Here is an 18487-nt window from a genome sequence, read left to right as displayed (position 1 = left end):
AATAAACATGGTAAATCAGTACATTGTCTGGTGAGTTTGAAGATGACCACACTGTAGAATAGAGACAAGTAGAGCAGGTTAGGGGACTCTCAGGTGCCACGCAGGGCGGGAGTTGCGTGCAGTATTAAATATGGTGGTCAGGGTAGGCTTTCTGAGTAGTGAGATTTGAGCAAAGATGGGCAGGAAGTGAGGGGATGAGCCAAGAGGATCTCTGGAGAAAGAACTTTCCAGGTTGAGGGCATAGCTAGAGTAAAGGCTCCCAGGTGGGAGTTTTCCTGCTTGGGTGGAGGAACAGCAAGGACACAGCGCGGTAGAGCTGAGTATGCCACGGAGGAAGCAGGGGGAGAAGCAGTAAGAGGGCCACGGTGGCGGCAGACTGGGAGGATCCAGAGGCAGGGCCTTGTAAACACTGAAGCCTTTTATTCTGAGAGAAGTGTGAAGCTGTTGGAAGGTCTGGGGCATAGGGTCTGACATAACTTTAAAAAAATAATAATAAATAAAAGTACAGGGCTGTCGTTTGGGAATACTTTGCTGGTGGAGGGGTGCAGGGATGCATGCACAGTGATTCCTGAGGAGGCTACTGCAATTAGCCAGGAAAGATGGAGGTAGGTCATTCCCCAGGACAGCAGTGGAGGTCATGAGAAATGATAGGATATTCTGGATCTACTCAGATGACACAGCCCAGGTGATTTCCTATGAGTAAGAGGAAGAAGAATCAAGACTCTTTTCACCTGAGTAACTGGATGGATTGAGTTGCCCTTAACTGAGATATGAAGAACTAGGCAGAAGAGATTTTGAGTGGGAAGAAGAAGAATTCAGTTGCTGACATCCTCTTGAGCCTGTCTCTCTGGAAAGGCTGTGCATAAGCTCCTGAAGTCAGTACCCACCACCCACTTCTACACACACACACACACACACACACTCACACTCACACACACTCACAAACTGACATTCCATTAGCAAATACTCTCACAGATTCCTCCCAAATATGCCCTAAGCCTTTTAGACTGGAACAGTCTATTTAAAGGACTATGAAGAATAAAGGCTTCAAGTTGCCTATAAGGAAAATAAGATCCCAAAGCTAAAGTAGCAAGAAGAAACTAAATACCCAGGAGTTTCAAATACATTTTTAAATGCACAGACATGCGTGTAACATACACAGCCAGTGGTTCTTCTTGTTTCTGGAATGCAGAAGCAAAATGACTACAAAAGCCAGCTACCATGAGGTGATGTTGCACCTCAATCCCAGGTAGTAGGAATGTCTCAAAGAAATGGTGTCAAGCCAGTAACATATTCAACACACTCAGTTTTCAAAAGTACTGCATAGTGATAGGTGAGAAGTGACACTACTTTTCAAAATGTGAGGGTTCGGGTAAAACATACTGGTGACATCAAACAATTTCCCTTTACTGTTTCTTGTGATAACTCATACAAAGTGAGATGTGTCTAACCTTTTCTGATTACCCCCTAAAAGCCCCCTTGTGAGCAGTTCCTTTTTGTCTTTCTCAGTCTGGGTTCTCAGGGGCTTACTGAATATGTGAAGAAAAAACTTTAAGTCTCTTCATCACTTAGATGTGGAGTCTAAAAAAGTCAAACTCATAGAAACAGAGTGGAAAAGTGATTTCCAGGGACTGTGCGGTGGAGGAAATAAGGAGACATTGGTTGGGGAGTAAAAACTTTCATCTATGAGATGAATAAGTTCTGAGGATCTAATGTAAAACGTGGTGATTAGAGTTAACGCTGTACTATATAATTGAAATTACTAAGGGAATACACTGTACTATATAACTGAAATTTACATATCCACAAAGATAAATATGTGAGGTAATAGATGTGTTAATTAACTAGATGGAGGGAAATCCTTTCACAACATATACATATATGAAATCATTATGATAAACACTCCAAATAGCTTACAATTTTGTGTCAATTATACCTCAATAAAACTGAAAAAAGAAAAAGTTTAAATCTCTGGATTCATGATGCAGGGAATCCCTGTATACAACTACCAGGTTTACAAAGAATCCAAACAGCCTGCATCACCCTTTCTGTGCCTGTACTCCCCGTCAACACCCTGTTACCATCATGGGAGTGTGCAACTGTGCAGCTTCAGAAGAGAAAGTACTGTGGTGCTTTATCCTTAACAGCAGGTGCAACTCAGAGGCAGTGTTGGCTTTGGCCACTCTGCAGATCACTTTACTTTTCAACATTACCTGAAATTGCATTCTTGTGTTTGGGTTAATAAAACTTTCACTTCCAAAAATCAGCGGTGGGGTGGTGGAAAAGAAAAGAAAAAAGAAAAACAGAAGTCAAGGATGGTTAAGAAGTTGGCAGACATTCACACATTAGTGTGAATAGATTGCTTTCCTCTTAACACTTGAGAACTGCAGCATTGCGTCCACCATCACGAAATTTTGCCCATTATTTCTCTGTTGCCTCAGAATCCGGAGAGTTCCCATAGAACTGTGTTTAGTGTGTAGTCTCGATGATGACCATGCAGTAGACAGAGAGACGCATGACTTCCTAGCCAAACTGAATGTCACTTATGAACAGCAGTTTAGAAGTCCAGCCAGGGCTGACTCAGGGTAACATTTTGTTGCCAGGTTCCTGTCCAATGGAGTCATACACTGACCCAACTAACACTAGCTGCATTTAACTCATGTCCCAGACCCATCTACTGGGTGTTACGGGGAATCCAGAAATGAATACATCATGGCCCTTGTTTTTTAGAATTTCACAGCTGTGGGGAAATCAGCCATGTGAACGACTGAAATGCTAGGAAGGCATTAATTGCTTTAACTGAGCAATAAGCAACACTCTAAGAAGGGAAAGACAAGTACTGGAGAGATCAACAACCATTTCAGAGAAGGAATCTGGACCAATGCTGAGCCTATAGATCATCAACTAAAATCACTCCCTAGGCTGAAGTAGATACACAGAGCTTTAGACAGACCCTCTCTGCCCAATGTACTGACCTCAAAATATTATCCAGACATCCTGAATGTGGGTGCTTTGTTTTGCTTCTTAGCCAGTTTCTGTCCGGTCCAATCTTGAACTACATACCAAATTCTGTCCACGGCTTCTGTTTCTGCTTAGATTTTCTGTCTCAGTTGCTAACACTTTGCTCTGACTTCTACTCCTCCCTCCTCCTTGGTAACCAAATTGTGACCTCAGGCTTGCCTGCTTTTTAGCTTTATTCTTCCCATGTCAACTCTAAGATTATAATTAGCAACTAACTTTGAAAAAGAAGAGGAAGAAAATAGGGGAAAAGAGATTCTCTGTGAGGGGTCCAACTAACCCAAGTCTCAGAGGTGAGAAAGTCTGTGGTATGCATGGGAGTGATAAGCAGACCAAGGAAGCTTAGATTCACGGAGACGTACAGGCTTGGGGGCAGGCAAAGGGCAGGTCATGGGGGGCTTTAAAAGTCACAAGAGTCTGTATTTTATTTTGTATCCAAAGGGCATTTTAGGAGATACTTGAGAAAAAACTGGCCTAGTCTCAGCTTGTCCAAAGGTAACTTTGATGACGTCATAAATGATTAACTGCAAAACAGAAAGACAGGAGGCCCAGATGCCAGTTAGGCGTGTGGCAGGATAATTTATTGTGTTCTTCCTATATTGTCCTATCTGCCCTGTTTCAAGAAGAAAGTCAATTATTTTCTATGCCCCTCTTGCCTTAGTGAAGTTTATATTAAGACCAAAAGCAGAACTTATCTGCAAGTCATTTTCCCTCCTGCCTTTTGTAAAAAGACTAAGTCCAATAAAGACATTATGAGAGATGTGGTAAATGACAAGGAGATAAAGGTGAGGGCCATACGAAGACAGGGAGATCTGGCTGGTGCCGGAGAGAAGCCTGGATGTGAGGTGAGGCGTGTGGAGGAGATGCAGGGTCCTCTCAGGGCAGTGCCATGAAGACACGCACGGCTTCCCTGGGGACGGCTGTGTATTCCCTCCAGGGAGACTGGAAGTCAGACAGGCCTGGCACCTCAAACAGGCACAGAAGCAGCAGAGCCACTGAAACTGTGGCCTCCATACAGGCTGAGACAATGATTGCCTCAGAGGGAAGCCAAGTGAATTGATGACCACAGTGGCTTCCCCAGTGCTGTGGTGCTATATGGACCCAGGCACATTCACAGAACCCTGGAAAGGGGCTCCAACAATGACAGATTGAATGTGTCGCCAGTCATATGGTGGGAGCTCAGAATCAGCCTTAAGTTGACTAAAAAGCAGTTTTTTAAACAAGCCAGCAATATTTCATACAAATATTATAATTTGTAGGCTCAGATTCATAGTACTACACAATGTAATTGTAGTGGACCTAGTGAAAGATTCTGAGAAACTAAAGTAGTAGGCCTGGGATGAGAAGGCAAGAAGGAGACAGAGGTAAGAATTGACTAAATTTGAGAGATGATCTGAAGTGAGGGGAGAGGAAGAATAATGTGACTTTGAGGTCTCTAATCTGGGTGACTGAAGGGCTGCAATTTCTTTAGCCAAGAAAGAAAAATGGGGGAAGGTTTAGAGGAGAGAATAATTTTAGTTGAGTTAAAGTGCTGGTAAGAAATCTATAAGTCAATCTTCCACAGGAACTTCTAAAAAGAAGACTGGAGTTGACAAGAGGGAGATCTTTAGGTCTAGAAATCATTAAGATAAAACCTATATTATCACTGTGGGATTGGATAACTCCACATGAGCAAAGTATGAAATGAGAAGAGAAAAGAGCCAAAGGTTAAGCATTTCATGTAAAGGGAGACTGGAGGAAGAGATGACATTGAAAGAGATTTAGAAGGAGCCAGGAACCATCAGACAGATGGGAGAACCAGAGAAGGTGGTGTCTCAGAGGCCAAGCTTCAAGTCATCTGTTACTTGAGAAAGAGCAGCTTCTCCTAATGCAGGTAAAGGATTAGTGGGTGGGGAGGCCAGGGAGGCAGAAAATGAAGTAGTTGTATTCATTTCCTAGGGTTCTTGTAACAAAGTACAGTTGACCCTTGAACAACATGGGTTTGAACTGCAAGGGTCAACTTAAACACAGGTTTTTTTTTTAATACATATACTACTATGTTTATGATTTGTGGTTGGTTGACTCTGTGGATGGGGAAACCATGGATATGGAAGGCTGACTATGAGACTTGAGCATCCACAGATTCTGGTATCTGTGTGGGTCTTGGAAGAACCAATGCCCCAAGGATACTGAGGGACATCTGTACAACAAAGTCAGTGGCCTGAACAAGAGAAATTTATCCTCTCACAGTCCTCTGATTTAGATTTTAGAAGTCTAAAATCAAGGTATCAACAGTGTTGGTTCCTTCTTGGGGCTGTGAGGATATAACCTGTTCCAAGCACCTCTCTTGGCCGTGTAGATGGCTGTCTTCTCCCTTCGTCTCTTCATATCATCTTCCCTCTATGGGTGTCTGCCTCTGTGTTCAAATTTCTCCTTTTTATAAGTCATACTGAATTAGGGTACACTCTGATGACCCCATCTTAACTAATTACATCTGCAATAACACTATTTCCAAATAAGATCACATTCTGAGACACTGGGGGTTAGGACTTTAACATATAAATGTTGGTAGACACAAATCAGCCTGTTAGTCATGAAAAAGGTAGAATAGTGTTTTAAGGGTTGAGAAGCAATGTTTATGTTTTCTATTTTATGAGAGACTAAATGAGGTATTAAGAATGAAGACAGAGGGGCTTCCCTGGTGGCGCAGTGGTTAAGAATCGCCTGCCAATGCAGGGGACACGGGTTTGATCCCTGGTCCGGGAAGATCCCACATGCTGCAGAGCAGCTAAGTCCGTGTGCTACAACTACTGAGCCTGTGCTCTAGAGCCCGTGAGCCACAACTACTGAGCCCGCGTGCCACAACTACTGAAGCCCACGCACCTAGAGCCCATGTTCCACAAGAGAAGCCACCGCAATGAGAAGCCCGTGCACCACAACGAAAAGTAGCCCCCGCTCACCACAACTAGAGAAAGCCCGCGTGCAGCAACGAAGACCCAATGCAGCCAGAAATAAATAAATACATAACTAACTAAATAAATTTATTAAAAAAATAATGAAGAGAGATACAAAATGAAGAGATGGAAAAGGTAGGACTTAGAAGAATGGATGAAAGCTTAAATTTGGAACAGAGGGGAATGGGAAACACACTGGGAGAAGAAAAGTGAAAAAGAGACAAAAAAGGACAGAGAAGAAAAGAGTCAAGTGATTTCGCTTTGAATGACTAAGTGACTGTGAAGTTACGTTAAAGCCTGGTTGAGAATTTTAAAAGAGCCTGAAAGTTTTGTACTGGTTGTTATGGGGACAAAATAGGGAATTAATGGCTGATAAAGAAAAGAATTTGTAAGGCTAATTGATAATAGATCATTTGCTTTTTAAATAGATCTAATCAGAAAAAGTGTGCTAATTGTTTCATCTTCTTTGAGAATTAGGAAGAAACAGAGACAATGGGTGATTGAGTTTACTCACAAATAGCCTTGGTCCATGCTGAATCGTACAAGGAGGGAAACCAGGAAAAGGTGAAAGGAAAGGGGGGTGGAAATGAGAGCACTTTTGGGTGATACCATGGACACAAGTGTGGCCACAGGAGTGGGAAACTGAAGTAAAGGCCTTTGGAGTAATGAATGTCACAGAAATCTAAGGCCACTGCACTGAATGCCACCAAGTGGACGCTAAAGAGTAGCACAGGAAGGTTGTAGGGATTTAAGGTGTGACTGGATTAAGACATAAGAAAATGTCTTTTTAGGTGTCCACCTCAAAGACTCAACTTCACTATTATTATTATCATAGTAATATTACCTTGAGTTGTGATAGCAACTACAAGAAGCCATGCTTTGTGGGAATTTTTATTTAAGGGCTGACAAATGACAAGAAGGAGGAGAAGCAGGAAAAGGAAGAGGAGTAGGAGGAAAAAGAAAAGGAAAGAATATATATGAAGAATTTTTATAAAAGTCATAACTAAAAAGAAAAATTTTTCTAAGCATTTAAACTTAACGAGCTGGTGAAGGTTTCATAAGCAGGTGACAGCAGGTAGATTTTCTGAACTCATCCCCTTCTTAGATGAGCATAAACATTCTGAGAGACTCTCTCAGTTAAATTTCTCTTGGAAATGAAAGCATATGGTTCACTAAGCTTTAAATTAACCCATAAGTTAAGGCGGAAGTAGGGTTACCAAGTGAGAAATCCCATCATTTTATAGATTCTTCCCAATGCTTGCAGGCAAATTCAATACTATTTAGACATGTTTTGCCTGCTAGTAATAAAATTGTTTATAATTTATGTTCTGTGAAAAATGACATCTGCTTTTAATTGGGAAGTTCATTAAAAAATCAGACAAGTAAAACAAATTATTTGTTAAAATGAAGACAGAGGATTTGAAATGCACTAATGCAGATGTCTCTACTGTTTAGAGACTCAGTTAATTTCTGCCTTGAGACATTTCAGATTCAGACCTCATTTTATTTTTTAAATTGGATGAAACATTATAAAAGTAACAAACTCTGCTTCATTTTGTAGATTTTCCTTAGAGATGCTGTGAGCTGATTTACTGAAGCAATATGTTTTAAAGTGGTTTTGCCATTTTTTCGCATACCTTCAGTGAAGGAATTTGGGGATGTAATGGAAGTTCAAATATCAGAATAGTCAGCTTCTTTATACAGGTTAATACATACTGAAATGAAAAGAAAATCACTCAACAATGATTGTGAAATACTTTGAAAATATTTGGACAACCTGGGAACTATAATTATACAAACTCTAGATATTGCTACACACTTCCTGAACTACCCAAGAGACCTACAAGTAGCTCCTTTTGTACTAAATAGTTCATGTAAGTGCTATTCCTGTGGAAATATTTCTATTTCAAAAAGAAAGGAACAACTGAACAATTTAAACACTTGTCTTTTGATTTTCAATTACCTGAGTAATAAATACAAGCAACAAAAATAAATCAAGTTCTAAGCTCAGACAATCATGTCTACACCTTAAGAGACTCAAAGATTTATTTAGACTTAAACCTTCCAAGTTCTTACAATGACCCAATATTTCAACTCCATCATTTAAACTCTCTTTCATTCTTCTGCAGTTCTTTCCTCCATAACCTTTGCTACCCAAAGGGTGATCCAGAGACCAACAGTATCAATGTTACATTGGAGTTTGTTAGAAATGCAGATACTCAAGCCCCACCCCAGACCTGGTGAATCAGAATCTGCATTTTAAGGTCCCCGGGTAATTCATGAGTACACTATAGTTTAAGAAGATCCGGTCTACAATACACTGAAAGAATGGCTTTTTACAATCAGATAGATGAATAAGAGAAAAATGATTATGGAAGGGGAAATTTGCAGATGGTATGATCTTATACATAGGGAATCCTTAAAAAACTATTAGAGCTAATAAATTAATTCAGCAGAGTTTCAGGACACAAGATCGATGCACAAAAGTCAGTTGTGCCTCTATAGACTAGAAATGAATAATCTGAAAAGGAAATTAAGAAAAAACAATTTCGTTTACAATAGCACCAAAAAGAATAAAATACTTTAGAATAAATTTAACCAAGGGGGTTCAAGACCCATACACTGAAAATTATAAAACATTGTTGAAAAAAATAAAGAAGACCTAAATAACTGGAAAGACATCCTGTGATCATGGATCGGGAAACCTAATATTGTTAAGAAGGCAATACTCCCAAAGTCATCTACAAATACAGTGCAGTTCCTATCAGAACTCAATGGCCTTTTTTTAAAGAAATGGCAAAGCTGATCCTAACGTTCTGAACTGCAAGGGAATCCTGAATAGCCAAAACAATCTTGGAAAAGAACAAAGTTAGAGAGCTCACAGTTTCTGATTTTAAAACTTACTACAAAAACTACAGTAATCAAAACAGTGTGATACTGGCATAAGGACGGACATATAGATCAATGGAATAGAAGTGAGAGTTCAGAAATAAACCTATACATCTGTGATCAATAAGTCTCAATAAGGGTGCCAAGACCATTTAATGGGGAAAGAATAGTCTCTTCAACAAATTGTGCTAGGGTAACCAGATACCCATATGTGAAGAATGACCCTTACTTCATACCATACAAAAAAATTGACTCAAAATGGAGCAGGGCTTCCCTGGTGGTGCAGTGGTTAAGAATCCGCCTGCCAATGCAGGGGACATGGGTTCGAGCCCTGGTCCAGGAAGATCCCACATGCCATGGAGCAACTAGGCCTGTGCACCACAACTACTGAGCCTGTGCTCTAGAACTATGAGCCACAACTGCTGAGCCCACATGCCGCAACTACTGAAGCCTGTGCGCCTAGAGCCCGTGCTCCACAACAAGAGAAGCCATCGCAATGAGAAGCCCACGCACTGCAATGAAGAGTGGCCCCCGCTCGCCGCAACTAGAGAAAGCCCGCATACAGCAATGAAGACCTAACACAGCCATAAATAAATAAATAAAATTGATTTAAAAAAAAGTTAATTAAAAAAAAAATGGAGCAAAACCTAAATGTAAGAGCTAAAGCCACAAAATTCTTAGAAGAACCACAGGAATAAATCTTCATGACCTTGGATTTAGCAATGGTTTCATAGCTTTGACATCAAAAGCAAAAACAAGAAAATTTAAAATAAATAAATTGGACTTCATCAAAATTAAAAACTTGTGTTCATCAAAGGACACTACAGGCAAAGGGGCTGAATAGACATTTCTTCAAAAACTATATTCAAATGGCCATGAAAAGATCTTTAACATCACAAGTTATTAGCTATTATGGAAATGCAAATAAAATACTACAACTGATAGTACTTTACACACACACTAGGATGGCTAGAAAAAAAAATTTTTTTTAATATAAGAACAAACACAAAAAGTAAGTTTTAGCGAGGATGTGGAGAAATTGAAAGCATTGTACATTGCTGGTGGGAGCACAAAATGGTGCAGCTACTGTGAAAAACAGTATAGTGACTCCTCATTAAATTAAATGTAGAAGTATCATATGACCCAGCAATTTCACTCCTAGGGATATACTCAAAAGAACTTAATGCAGGTATTCAAACAAAAACTTCTTTGTGAATGTTCATAGCAGCGTTATTCACAATGGCCAAAAGGTGGGACCAACCCAAATGGCCATCAACTGATGGGTGGATAAACAAAATGTATATTTATACAGTGGAATATCATGCAGCAGTAAAAAGCAATAATGTACCAATATAGGCTACAACGTGGATGAACCTTGAAAACATGCTAACTGAAAGAAATCACACACAAAAGGCCAGTCATATGATTCCATTTATGACATATCCAGAATAAGTAAATCCATGGAAAGTTGATTAATGATTGTCAGAGGCAGAGAGAGAGAGGAATAAATTGACTGTTTAATGGGTATGGCGTCCCTTTTTAGGGTCATGGAAATGTTCTGGAACTACAACATTGTGAATTTACTAAATGTCACTAAAGTTAGATTTTATGTTATGTTTATTTTACCATCATTAAAAAAAAGTCTCTATTATGTTGTGCTTGTATGAGGCATTGTGCTAATTGTGTATTGCATGAGAATACAACTAATCCTCATAATGACTGCATGAATTAGGTACAATTATTACCTTCTTTCACAAAACGGGGAACATAGGCTCAGATATACAAGAAATTTGCCCAAGCGTACATCAGAAGTAAGCAGAGATGCTAGGATTTAACTCTAGGCGCTGGGAGTGTACCATTCATTCCACTGCCATATTCTGAGATACTATGTATTGCTGCCTCAAATAATGTATGATATATCTACACAGTTTAATAACATGTAATCATTAAGAAAACATATTTAAAATATGCATTTGAATAGAGAAATGCTTATGACATAATGCTAATTGGAAAAATTACACTGCAAAACAACACATACACAACTTTGTACATAAACACACACATACAGTGTATACATACACACACAGGTTTGGAATACTCAATTTTTTGTATGTTTTATATTTCCTTCTCATTTTCATATACACCCATGCACTATGGGTGATTTTAATTTTCTTTAGTTTTACGTATTTTCTAATTTTTCCAAAATGAGAATGTATTATGTAATCAGAAAAATCAAACAATAAACACATTTTTAAAGAGCCACATTCCTGTAGTGGTTCTGTTGATGATAATTATGCATTTAAATTATTCAAATAAGCTTGCAAGAGACTCTTCTACTTCCTTATCTCATAGTTATAAATATTTTGTAACTTTAAACTTGACTTTTTCCTCTGAATAAAGTTTGCTTGGGACCTAAGCATTGGTATTTTTGTAAGATCTCCAAATAATATTATTTAAAGGAACCTAAGGCTAAGGTCACAAATCCAATTTATGAAATCACTCAGCAACAACTGGAAAATATTTTCAATGACTTGGAAAATCGGATTAGATGATGAATCACGGAAGATTATTTTAATCTTGAAGCTGAGGAATGTGAACTCTGCTATAGTAAAACATTGAAGATGATGTTTCTTTACACTATTTTCAGTTTGTTTCTCTGGCAGAACTTCAAAGATTATTTGTTAATCAAGGAGTTTACAAAAAATATATAGCCATCTATGAAAATTAAGGAGAATATGGACATAAATGAAATATATGGGAAAATCCTCTAAGTCAGTGTCTCTTAAACTTTTGTGTCCATACAAATCTTCTGAGAGAAATTTGTTAAAATGCAGATTCTGACCCAATAGGTTTGGTGGGTGGAGTCTGAGATTCTGCACTTCTAATGACTTCCAGATACTGCTGTCTGGGAGCCACAACTTGAATAAGTCTTTATGTCGCCTTTAAGCCTTTTAAATGGGCATTAATAACCTCCATCTCAAAAGATATCATGCCCCATCTAAAGTTACTCTCATTCAAACTTCAGCAGTTTTCTAAAAGATTATTCTGTCTTCAATATCACTTCTTCCCATTCTTATCATTCACATTTTTTCCAAGGTAATCTTCTAAAATGCAAATCAGTTTAAGCTACTACTCCACTTAAATTGCACCTCACTGATCATCAGGTCTCAAACCCAAATGCTTACAGGGGACAGGCACGTAATGTAAATGAGTGAAGCAAAGGTGGAAGAGGAGGTAATGAGGAACGGTGGGGACTGTGGCAAACCGAAGTACACATGCCTTTTCTCAAGGAAATAGCTATTGCTAGGCTCCAGCCAAGAGCTGCAATGTCTATAGGGAAAGATGAGTCTGACAATGCCAGGTCTTCCATTTTTTAGAAGGAACAGGAAATCTGGATGCCATTTTGATGAAAATATCAATATGTTAAGATTGGCAGTGAATTTTTTTTAATCCCGATTCCCCAAACAAACTACATAAAAGCTCTGGGCATGAGATCCAGATGTCAGTATTTTTGTCAAAGCCCCTGTGCGAGTCTTGTGTGTACCAACTGTAAAGGGCCTGAACTGAAGCAAGAGTTGACACTACAGAAGTGTGGGGATTTATAGTCCACCATGGTGGTATGAAAATTACTTTAAACTGAAAACAGCTAAACAATTAGCAGCCACAGAAAGAAATACGACCTACACTTAAGTGGAGCCTCCTGAAAATACAGTTGCCATTGACCTCTTCCCGGGGAGTTTCCTGATTTAAAGAAGATTGATACTTGGCATCAGGAAGTATAAATTCAACTGCCATATACCTTCCCACTGGGAAACCTCCAGCCAGGAAGAAGACAGACTGCTCATTCCTTTATCATCAAGAAGCCCAATAAAACCTTCCATACTCTCCCACTGAAGCCCTAAAAACTTTTCTTTTGTTGAATTGATCTTTGTAAGACTTTACTTTGGGCTAGTCCATGAGTCGTCCATTACTGGGACTGCCCACGTATACTGTGTGAAAATAAACCTTGTCGTTACTCCTGTTAACCTGTCTATTGTCAGTTAATTTGCAGGGCCCCAATCACTGGAACCAAATTGGAAGAGGAAAAGTTTTCCTCCCAACAGAAGTAAAGGTTGACTCCTGAAGGCAGTTCTTCGATAGACATTATTTCTGATGTGCAGAAGAAGGAATGATTATGTCTCCTCAAAGGAGATAATAAGGAAGCGTTTGTTAACATATTTTAATATACCCTACAACAACTCTGAACTCCAAACTTTTTTTTTTTTTTTTTTTTTTTTGCCGTACGCAGGCCTCTCACTGTTGTGGCCTCTCCCGTTGCGGAGCACAGGCTCCGGACGCGCAGGCCCAGCGGCCACGGCTCATGGGCCCAGCCGCTATGCGGCATGTGGGATCCTCCTGGACCGGGGCACGAACCCGTGTCCCCTGCATCGGCAGGCGGACTCTCAACCACTGCACCACCAGGGAAGCCCTGAACTGCAGACTTTGAATTCAAGCCTTGGAGCATCAAATTGATACAGGATAAAATCTAAGAGTATTTAAGATTCTTAACCGAAGGGTCGCTTATAATCATCCATGTCTGTTATTTCTTTAACTGTTACGTATGTAAGAGGAAAATATTTTTTCATATTCAGTGAAGAAAGTATAATTTAATACAAAATTACTCATACTTAAAGGCTGTATTAAAAAATCTTTTAGTTCAGTTCTTTCAACACATTCTGAATAAGGTATCACAATTATTAAGAGATATAAAAGTTGCCATATTTATTTGAATGCATTCCAGTAAGAAATGAGAGAGGAATTTTCAAAGATTATTTAGCAATAATTTACTGTAGACTAACAAGCAATACAGAACAGCTTGCTACCATTGGACTTAGCTTACCTTCTCTATGTTACCAGATTATTTATATGTGTCTCACTAATGAATCCCCAGCTTGAGGCCTTATTTCTACTTTAAAACTTCTTTGAAAGAAACAATCCCCCTTCCTCTCCTCATACCCATACTCAAAAAAAAAAAAAAAAAAGTGTAATATGCTGCTTCCTGTTTAAGGAGATCTAAAATTGGATTCCTCCTCCAGGAACAAGGAATGATATTGTTGAAAAACCACAGACAAAAACTATTTGAATGTTTACACCATGGATGGGAAAGGAAACATTTTTGGACGCACTACTAAAATGTGGGCACCTTCACAAATATTTTCTAATTGAATTATTCATGACTCCTCTTTACAGGTCAGGAAGGTGAGGCTGAGAGAGGTCAAGTGTACCCAAGATTGCAAAGTGAGCGACAGCAGGAATTCAAACCTGTTTTTTCTTATGTAGATATAACCTGAGATAGTATTGCAATCTTTATTTTTAGAAAACTTGCTAATCCAGGTAGGAAGAGGTTAGTAAAGATGGTGAAGGAAAATGTTTGAAGCAAGGTTTCTAGGTCCTTTCAAAAATCCTAACATTGTAAATAGGACCAGCATCATGGGCAAGTGATCTGTATCATCACAGCGACATTTGTTTAGAAGTCCCCATGCTTGGTTTAAGGTTCTGCTGTTGCTGTATTGAAATCTCAATACCTTTTAAAGAAAGGCCTCCATATTTCCATTTTAAACTGGGTCTCACAAATTATGCAGCTTGTCCTTCCTGCAAGGGCCAACAAAGTGATGGTAAAGTTTATAGATAAGAGAACCTTCCTTGAGGAGACAACAGGTGGTTAGCTCTCAGTGTCAGGGCCACATGACTTTCTGGAGCAGAATAAGGTCGATGTCTTAGACAGGAGATATGCTAGGGGATAACTTTCTGGGTGTGTTGCTTTCTTTCCCCATCTGCCTGGTCACTGTTTGTCAATGTATCTTTTCAGGAAAGAAAATAGGAGCCCCAACCCAGTACCAGCCAGAGGAGAGAAACAACATTAGGATAGCACTGGAATCTGACCAGGTGGACAGCTAATATATGAGAGGGAAGCAACCTGACCTGTTTCTCAGTGCGCCCTCTTCAACTCTCCATCAAGTGAGCTGGGAAGAGTATGGGAAATGGGTCTTGGAACAAAACAGGGTCCAGACTCCAATCAGTGGGAGGTTCTCCAAGGGGTCCCCCTCCTTTGTGTGTATCTGGGGTAGAGGGGCAAACTAGAAATGGTGGAGCCCTAATTCTAACAACAGAAGCACTCAGGGGCATCTCCCCGTACCTTGACCCCAATTCACCCAGAAAAGGACAAGTTAGAGAACTGGCTTTCACACCTCCCATGCCTTACCAAGTGAAGTTGCTGGTATCCAAGGGAATATTAACTCACAGGGAAAAATAACATCTGATGAGCACAAGCAACACACCGAAATACCTAAATCAGAATTAATGCACTGGACAGACCAACAATTTAATATATGAATAAAGCACACCTTAGGATATAACGAGGGGCGTTAGACAGATGAAGCAGGAAAAAAGTTATGAGGAAGAATCAGTGTGAGGAATGGGGTATGAAAAACGTAATAGCTGAAGTGAGGAACTCACCAGAAGGGCTAAATAGAAGAGTCAGTGGACTAGAAGCCCAGGTATTATAAGGGATAAAGAAATGGGAGGCTGTTAACATTATGAAGGATAGAAGTAGGACATCAATATCTACGTAATAGGACTTTCCAAAGTTATGCGGCATCTAGGAATTACCATAGTGAAGATCACAAACGACTACTTAAGATCACAAACAGCTACTAGATGCAACCAGTGTTGTGGGAAGAAACACAATGAAACCTATGCCTTCATACCATCTATGTAAATTGAAAACATGTAACTCCATATATATTTTAAGAATGGGAATATGTCTAAAGACACATATTGAACCCATTAGAGTAGGTGCCTGTGAGAATGGGGATGTGAGGAAGATAGAGAATGAAGGGGGAAGTAATAAAATAAGCCAAGAGAATAGCTGACCCGGAGATCTAGGATGAATTAAAGAGTTTGTGTAACTCTATACTGAGGACCAAACATTTAAAAATAAATAAATAAAGATAATGGATGGCTAGCTAGGCAAAAGGAGGCTAAATCACTATCTAAAGTCACTAGAGAGTCACAGAAAGACACTAAAAGAATGTTTCTTCCTTCTGGAAAGAGGATTTAAAAAACAGACATGAATCAAACAGCCTTTTTTTAATACCAGGCACTGTCCTAGGTGCTGGGAATACCAAGATGAGTAAGATACTATCTCCACATTTAAGAAATGTTGCTATTTTCCCAATCTAGTCCTATCATTTCAGCCATCTGTGAAAAGGTGTTTTTCACACTCACATTGCTTTAAATTTAACAAGCATAACAGTTATTATAATCTAAATCCTGTCTCTTTTATGAGACTGAAACTTAAAGGGAGTTTTAAGGTCACTTAGGCCCACCTTCTGTGGCCTCAGAATTCTCTTCTATTTTCCAACCTGCAAAGTTTACTTCCCTGTAATGACCATGCACTGTTATCATTTCTTCTCTAGGGAATGGCTGTGGATAAGTATGACCTCTGAGACAACTCCCGTTGGTCTCTTGTCTCTGGGTTGAACATTGCTAGGACCTTTAACTCTCATCACAGACAAATTGGTCTGATCATTGTTTTCTCTTATTCTACCTTATTTAGGAATGATCACCCTTGCCTAACCAACCACTCATACTCCATCCATCTGCTCAAACCCCACCCTTCTAGAAAGCCAGCCTGGATCACCCCAGAACAGAATGTCACTCCCTCTTCTGCATTTATACTGATGGGGTCTCTTTCAACCCATGTGACTCAGGGACCCCTGCTGCCTTGAATAACCAGTTATCTTGACATTGGACTATCTAGTGTCCCAAATTGATGACAATTATCTTAAAAAACCTTTTCATCAATAAGTTATGTTTGAACTTTCATCTCTAAATAGATATTCAATATTTGATAATCTCTAAAGATGCTATTGCGATTAGGGGTTCCAAAGGCCAGCCCATAGTTGAAGGAAAATCTTATATCCTACAGAATGCTTCGTGGGAAGTAATAAAACATGAACTCCCAACAAAGCAAACATACAATTTTTTTTTTTAGAAAATAAATTTATTTGCAAGGATGCTATAGGAAAATAGGCTTCTCTGCCTCAGTTTCCAAAACCAATTTGGCCCCAAAACTACTTACTGAGTACATGGGGCAATACACAGCTTCTGTATGAGATCTGTAACTGGCTCCTGAGTGGCTCAGGACCCTGAAAGGAAGTAGTCATCTTGTCTGAAATATAATGGTGTTTATCAGGAATTCATACCCTTTTCAAACAATATTTGCTTGGGTATTCATATGGCTTAGCTTATACGTATAACCAAAATGTGTAACTCTGCTATATACATTTATCCATATAATGAAATATGCTGCAGTTAAAGGATATTAGTTTACATAGGAAAATATTTATGATAAAGTTGTAAATGAAATAAAGCATGACTCTAATGCTATGTTTCTAGGGTTGTGTATGGAAAGACTAAAAGGGAGTGCACAGAAATACTAATACCGGTTATCTTAATAATGATTATCTTTGGGTTGAAGAATTCACTTTTATTTTTCTTATAGTTATGAAATTTTCTATGATGTACTTTAATAATAAAATATGTATTATTAAAAATTTATTTCTTAAACCACTTAGGTGTACAACAACATAGGAATAATGATGGAAAGAATATCTATGTTTTTCTATTTATACACATCATCAGAGCTACAAAGGTAAACTGTAAACTATGATATAAGCTAGACTGCGGTTATACATTAACAAATATTCTACTCCAAACTGTCCTCAGGGCTGTGAGAAACCATAATAAATCCACAGTTACAGTAAATATAACCCCAAAGTACGTCCAAGTTATGTGAATATACCATTTTTATTTATATGTTTTAAGGAAGCAACCATCCTATGCAATTCAGGTCATCTCTTGTGCTTAGCATTTAGGAATTTTTATAGACTTTTCACTGATAAAACTTGAGTATCACACGCACAGAATAAAATGCTATATGACTTCAATGAAAAAAAACTAATTTCTCAAACAGATAAACCAAATGCTGAAAAATTTTAAAGAATTTAAAAAATCATCAGCCATAATAGTCTCTTGTAACCGAATCTTTATCAGTCAGGCAAATATTCAAACCATACACTTTGAGTACCTATGTATCCTGTAGTGTTCAAAGAGAAGCAAAAACCAGCAAATGAAAACATCATGATCCCTATGAGGAGATTTCGGTCTAGATAAACGCAACCTGCTGCCTCCCCTTCCCCCACCACTACAAATCCCATCTTCCCAAACATGTAAATATTTATTTGCTTTGTATTCCTTATGTTCAACCGTTGTCTGTTAGTGTTGGCCCACTGTTTTCCCGAGCTTCATGACCTAGCTGTACGTACAACTATCAACCACCCAAGATATTAACAACAGAAAGTTCTCTAAATCTTGAAATTGGTTAAAGTATTCACTGTTCCCACTCAATCTACTACAACTGGACTTTCATTTTTCTGCAGATAAAAATGGAGCACCTGTAAGGAACTTTGGAAAATATTTATAGACCCCACATGTACAAATGAGTCAATTTCCAAATAACAAGACACAATGGCGAGAGGAGCACTGCTGTGTGTCTGCTTTGCTCCCCCGGCTCTCAGCATTTTATGGTTCCATTTTGCACATCC

At 38.9% G+C, this 18487-nt stretch overlaps 1 protein-coding gene across 8 annotated transcripts in view; it reads right to left on the bottom strand.

The window, feature by feature from the left end:
- Window positions 1-18487, bottom strand: part of CCDC141 (coiled-coil domain containing 141) — a 217586-nt gene that overhangs the window by 115131 nt on the left and 83968 nt on the right. The window lies entirely within an intron of this gene.

The sequence above is a fragment of the Tursiops truncatus genome, chromosome 7, assembly GCF_011762595.2.
Source record: "Tursiops truncatus isolate mTurTru1 chromosome 7, mTurTru1.mat.Y, whole genome shotgun sequence".
NCBI classification, from domain to species: domain Eukaryota; kingdom Metazoa; phylum Chordata; class Mammalia; order Artiodactyla; family Delphinidae; genus Tursiops; species Tursiops truncatus.
This window is presented reverse-complemented; position numbering and strand designations above follow the sequence as displayed.